Source organism: Pelmatolapia mariae, linkage group LG10_11 (genome assembly GCF_036321145.2).
Source record: "Pelmatolapia mariae isolate MD_Pm_ZW linkage group LG10_11, Pm_UMD_F_2, whole genome shotgun sequence".
Classification (NCBI taxonomy): domain Eukaryota; kingdom Metazoa; phylum Chordata; class Actinopteri; order Cichliformes; family Cichlidae; genus Pelmatolapia; species Pelmatolapia mariae.
The window spans coordinates 55,787,318-55,793,906 of record NC_086236.1 but is presented as its reverse complement, the minus strand read 5'-3'; positions in this window follow the sequence as shown (position 1 = coordinate 55,793,906).

The following is a 6,589-nucleotide window of genomic DNA, read 5'->3' as shown; positions in this document are numbered from 1 at the left end:
ACAATGCTTGCATGGGATTGTCTTATCCTCTCCTTGGATAGCAAGCTTTGATAATCTTTTTGCCTCATTTAACTTCTTTTCCTCCCCTCCACCCTGCGCCGTTCTTTGTGTGATCCAAGATAGAAGAAATTGAACAGTCTTTTTCGGTTTACATGCTGAAAGGTTAAGATTAAGATCTCCAATGTATCTGTGTCATTCTACATAGTCATATCTCCACAAACAGCTGTGGTCTGCAAATAGCATGCATCCCCACTGTTCCTCCTTTGTGGCTGGAGGGAAATCGACAGCCCATTATGAGGCTGAGATAGGCCTAAAGAATTTTTCGCCTCATCTCCTCAGCCATACCTCCAGTCAAGTGAAAGAGCTGACAAGGTAGGAAAAAGCTGACACGGAAGTCTAATTCTATAATGATGAAAACCTCATAGTCATCAGAGGTGCAGTTTCCGTACTCTGTATTTTTAACGCAGGTGGTGTGCTGAGGGAAAACGACAGAGTCAGGAAGCATGCAGTATGCTCAGGTTCACAGGCAATATGGTTGTGAACGGTGATGAGGCAAATTGTTGTTGCTAGGTACAGTTTCACAGCAAAGCAATAGTTAACAAGGCGACAAGAACATTCCTGACAGCCAACGATGACATTTGTTCTAATTTCCTTTCAAACTACCCTCTGGGTCGCAATGCCTAAATGAGGTTACTCATGATTGGTGCAAAAAATAATTACGAGCCAACAGTCCTCTTAGATCAGCAGCATGGTAACCATGTTTGTGTATGGCCCTGACTGGCAGTCAAGATATCAGATTAGTGACTTTTTTCCCCAGTGACTCATCTGTTGTTGTTTGTATTTATTGTTTTATTATCATGAAAAGCAACACGAGGCTGTGGCATTTGTTTGTGTATCCCTTTAATTAATAAGGTCTCTTTCAAAGAAGGTTAAATCTCTGCTTTCTCTGGTGTGTGGAGATGATAGACAATTTCCAGGTGATATTTGAGCTGTAACCAGGAATGACTGCCTGGAATTGTCTTTTCTAAAATATAAAAATCCTTGAATTAATACAGACTTGTCAGTTCTGGTGTTCTCTGGCCAGCATTCATGCCACCCACATTTTTTTCAATGATGGAGACATTTAAGTACAAAGAAAGTTCTTGCTTTGAGCACCCACTAGAAACTCAGAGCTAGATGGATGCCCAGCACTCATCAGACTAGAAAACAGAAAACCAAGAAGGACAGAGGGCTTCAAAAACAAACAGAAATACATAAAATAGATGTAAACACACAGCAAACAGATAAACAACGTCAATTTCAGATACTTTTAAGGGGAGCTGTTAAGCATCCTTTATTCTTTTAGTTTGATTTGTATCAGTATCCACACCATAAGCAGGAAACGCAGGCTCTCAGTATATTACAAGGTAACTTAATTGTGCTGTGGAACCACCACAATATGTAGCTTAAGGGTGTGAGAGAATCTCAGATACACTGACTCAAATAAAGCAAACCACGGTATAAACTGATGTTTAGATTCATGTTTGAACATTACTTTATAAAGTGTGTTTTTCTACCTTTTTTTACCCCCAGTTTGTCGAGTCATATGGTCTTGCCGATCCTGGTTTTGCCAGAGGCTTCTTCCTGTTAAAAGGGAGTTTTCCCTTCCCACTCTTGCCAACTGCTTGCTGAAAGGGGGTTCTTTGAGTATGTCGATGTTCTCTATATTATGCTCTTTACCTTACAATATAAGATGCCTTGAGGCTGTTGAGATTTGGCCCTATATAAATAGATTTCAACTCAATTCAATTTGATTGAATTGAGTTGAATTTAGAATTTATGTTTTAGATTTATTTTTTTGTCTCACTTTATTAAAATTAAACTACCATAAAAATAACAGACTTTCCCTTCTTTGTAAGTGTGCACACTTACTATGAAACATGAATGTATTCATCAATTTATACTGTGTTTTATTTGAGTAAGCGTATCAGCTGATATTTTGTCACACCCTGATAGCAGCGTTTTGTTACGAGTCCAAACCACACAACAACAAAGTTATCTCGAAATATGCTGACAGTCTGCAGTTCCTGTTTATGGTGTAGATAGTGCACACAACCCAAACTAAGAGAGCAAGAAAATGCTTAAAAAGCTCTCTAAATCCCTTGAGACAATCTGAAACTGCCTTTGTTTATATGTTTGTTGAGTGTTTACATCTATTTTATGCATGTTGTTTGTTTTTGAGGCCCTCTATGCTTCTTGGTTATCTTTTTTCTAGTGTTATGAGTCCTGGGCATCCATCTAGCTCTGAGTTTCTAGTGGATGCTCAAAGCAAAAGCTTTCTTTGTACTTCAATTTCCCCATCGCTACAAAAAAAAATGTGGGTGGCAGAGAACACCAGAACTGGAAAGTCCGCTAGTGTCCTGCTCTCTTCAAAGATGAGAGCAGGCTCACACTGAGTACATGTGACAGACATGAAAGAGACCGAAGACACCACTGCAAAAATAATGCGGCCTTCAACATCATCCAGCATGACTCGTTCGGTGGTGGATCAGTGATGGTCTGGGGAGGCCAATCCTTGGTGAATGTCAGTCAAGCTGCAAGGTGCTAGGCTGTGAACACAGGTCCTGTTAAAGTTTTCTTCTGACAGTTTGGTCAGAAACATACACATGGATGTGCTGCCCTTAAATTACCCCATCTCTCTCTGTCAAATTTATATATATGTGTGTGTGTGTGAGAGAGAGAGAGAGAGAGAGAGAGAGAGTGTGTGTGTGTGTGTGTGTGTGTGTGTGTGTGTGTGTGTGTGTGTGTGTGTGTGTGTGTGTGTGTGTGTGTGCGTGCGTGCGTGTGTTAATATGTTATTCCCAGTAATTAACAACCATTCAGCCTTTCCATGTTTCTAGCGACCCTGGAGAAAATACAACTGTACAAACTGTCAGCGCTGATAAGACACACCAGATTCTTGCGCATTCTGCAGTCCCATGTAGGTTTTTAATAGAAAAAGAGAATTATTCATTGTCTTCTCAACAAATCTGTTATTTCTACAAAACTGTACTTCTGATTGCCATTGAGTGTGTTTCTGTGATGTTCTATTGTGTTTCCAAATAGCAGATGGCTTGCTGGCAGCGATAAGAAACACGCATTTAGCAGGTAATGAATAAATAAGGATGATGATTGGGGAGTAATATCTAATATTCATATACTGCCAAACTGCCATAACAAAAACAACATTTCTTCACTTATTTCCGTGTGCATGTGTGTACAAAGAGGCCTGAGTGTCTATCATTCCAAAGAATTTAACTTGCTGTGCATGCTTAGATAACATTAAATGTAAGACATACTTGTTATCTGCATTTGTTACTTTATGAAGCTTGCTTAGTACTGAAGTGCAAATTACAAAACAGTTGTTAAGAATTATAATTCCTATGGCCTGTTTCGGACTTAATACATGTCGATGCTTAAGGAACAGACTGTACCTGAGCATGTGTAGCATGAAAGTCTGTGATGGACAGAAAGATGGTGCATGTCCTTGTCATGCAGGAAGATATATTTTGAGAGAAGCACAAATAATTAATGACTTGTGGCAATCAAATATTAGGGAATTCAGGCATGAATCATGAATGATGTGTGTATGTGTGGATAGGTGTGTGGGTTTGTGTGTCCTGAGGTAGCGTCCTTGCTGCAAAGCTGTGGGAAAATTGCAGAGCATGCAAACCTGAAATGGCAGGTGTCGGCAGGCTGAAAATCACACACTGGATGATGCATTGTGTGCGTGCGCCTGTTATTTTGTATTACTGACATTGAGGGAACCTGCCTCCTCATGACATAAATTATTCAATTCTGGATGAAGGTTAGAGTAAGGTTAGGTTTTGGTTAAAATTAGGTTTAGGCAAGTCATGATTAGTGTTAGAGTAGGTCTTGTAGTAGGAACCCGTGTGTATGTTTGAGAGAATGGAAAGACAGAGTGTGTTGATGCAGGGAATCGACACACTCGTACTGTGTGTGTATTTGATGAGGAAAACATGCTGTAGAGACTATTTTGCTTTAAAATGAAATCTATTCAGGAGTGGGGCAGAATCATGCAATTCAAATGTGTAATACCTGCAGTATAATCATATGAGTGTGTATTTGTGAAAGAGTGAAAATGAGAGAGAGAGTTAAGGGGAGTGACAGTTTGTACAGCAAGTGCAGGTTAATTGCTGTGTGACCATGCTGAGAGCAGTGAACTCTGACATGCTTGGAGTCGGGCATAGTCCTTTCTGATTGGCTTACAGAGAAAAAATCTATAATTACTCAGAAAAGCCTTGCTGATAGCCTTCATAATCAGCAGAAAACACTTCAGAACACATATATAAGCGAGGCACAGGCACTCACAATGTTGACAGGGCCACAGCCCCATTATTTTTGAAATAGAGTAACATGACAGACAGTAGTTCCTGCTAAATTCTAATTACTTTTTCACCTTTTCTGGATAGATTATAACCTTGCCACTGGACACAGTAAAAATGTAGACATAACCACCTTGACCCACTCACTGGTTTGGACCATCCAGCTGACTGTGTCAGAACACCTATCAATCAGTGCTGCCACAACCTTAATGCCAGTTTCTAGATGGATGATTTTTTTTTTTTTTTAATCACAAAACTCTTTTATGCCAGGCTGTAAGCTGTAAGGATGTTTTTCGGTTTGTTTTAAATAGCTGCTGCTTTAGATTCATTTTCAGTGCTGTAGGTTGCCCTCTGTGTCACACTGGCGAAAACTATAATGCTAACAATCACATATGTGTGGGACAGAGTCCTCATAATTAGCATAATCTCTACAGAAGTGAATATGGTGAACAAATATTTCCCAACATGTCAAATAATTTATGTGTGAAAGGAGTACCTTTGTGTTAAAAGAGCACGCGCTTTATTGTGTTTTTGCTAATGTGTCTGGGTGTGTGTCCGCACGGTCCTAAAGCCATTAATCCCTCCAGCTTTGTCCAGGTCACGTATCGTGTCAGGTACCCATGGAGATTCAAAGAAGGAGCCAGTGGAACGTCTTTGTGTCAGCAGACGAGTATAATTAGACTTCCTGAGCTACACAATGACATTTAAGTATCATCCTTTTTCGGTGTGTGTTTCACCACAAAAAAAGAAAAAGAAAAAAGAACAGAGTTAATGATCATATATATGACTTGTATTGTTCTGCCCTATTTTCATGTGTGCAGACACAAACACTCACAGTAAAAAAAAGCCTCAGAATGTGATTCACCCTTTCTATGGCATGTCTGAAGCTGGTCATAATCTTACTTGACAAGTTATGACAGAAACTATGACAAGATATCATATCACTGTGGCCGGCAGACCCCAAACACAGACAGCCAGACTGCACTCGATACTAAACAGATGAGGGAAAATGCAGCGAATTTTGTTGTCCTGTACGGTGACGTTGCGCTTTGAGCAGAGTGCTGCTATGCCACACCGTGTTGCATTGTATGGTAATTTTTCATACTGTATGTGGTAATGCTCTGTGCATGTTTGGGAAAATTGTTTTCTATTGTGTAGGATTTTTCTTTGTCCTGCAACCAATTTAGTCCTGCAGCTGACATGACCCGAGGACTTCTGTAAATGTTGATGTTAGCAAGACACAGTAGTCCTGTGTGTAGCTGTACACGCTTTCTCTTTTAATGTGTGCGTGTATATGTGTTATCGTGTCTGTGCGCCTGTGAGCCTCTTTTGGCATTAATGCCACGGAGGAATGTGTGAGAGCTGTCAGAGAACATCAGGTTCCTAAAATAGACACTTCCCTTGGGAAAAATAGGAAGGAAAAGAGAGAGAAATGATAGAGTGGCTATTCACAAAAGCTAGCAAAAAAGCCCAGAATCAGGAGGAGAGCCAATGATTAATTATAGATTAGAAATTATAGTAAAAAAGCAAGGGTATACATGCACACAATAAATTCCCACACACAAACATACTCGTATTTTGCATCTACATCACAATACATCCTAAATTTCTAAATAGACTTGAATACAAAGCACAGCAGTAAGTTCATTTTGAACTTTACAAAACAGCTGAAATACTAATATAATAAAGTATGAGGTAATAAAATTCCTTTGACTTTAAACAACTGACTTATAAAAAAAAGAGGAAAAGAAAGTTTTCCCAGAAAGTATTACTCACAGTATCAAAAATATGAAAAGGTTTTGGCATAAAAAACATACTTAAAGCAAAACTTTGAACTGGACAGCACTTTATAGTATGAGTCTTATAAATTCAGACCCTGCTTTAGAATTGAGCAGTGCTAGTGATATATAAATATAAAATAAGCTGTCTCTGAATTGGACCATACATGTCTATGTGAAGCATTATTATCATGGTTGAATTTAGTTTTTATCTGAAAAATTGGAGATGTTAAGACAAGATATTTACGATTTAGGCTTAGAGGAATTTCACTGCATGTCTGACACTGCCTAATCGACCCACCGTCCCAAGTGTGAAAATTACAGAGAATAACAGCATAATTTTTGGACTTTTCACTATACTTTGCACTGTGCTGCATGTCGTAAAGAATAGATCACGTAATGCCTGCACTATTATTTTAATCTGAGCCAGAGGTCTGATCATTGTCA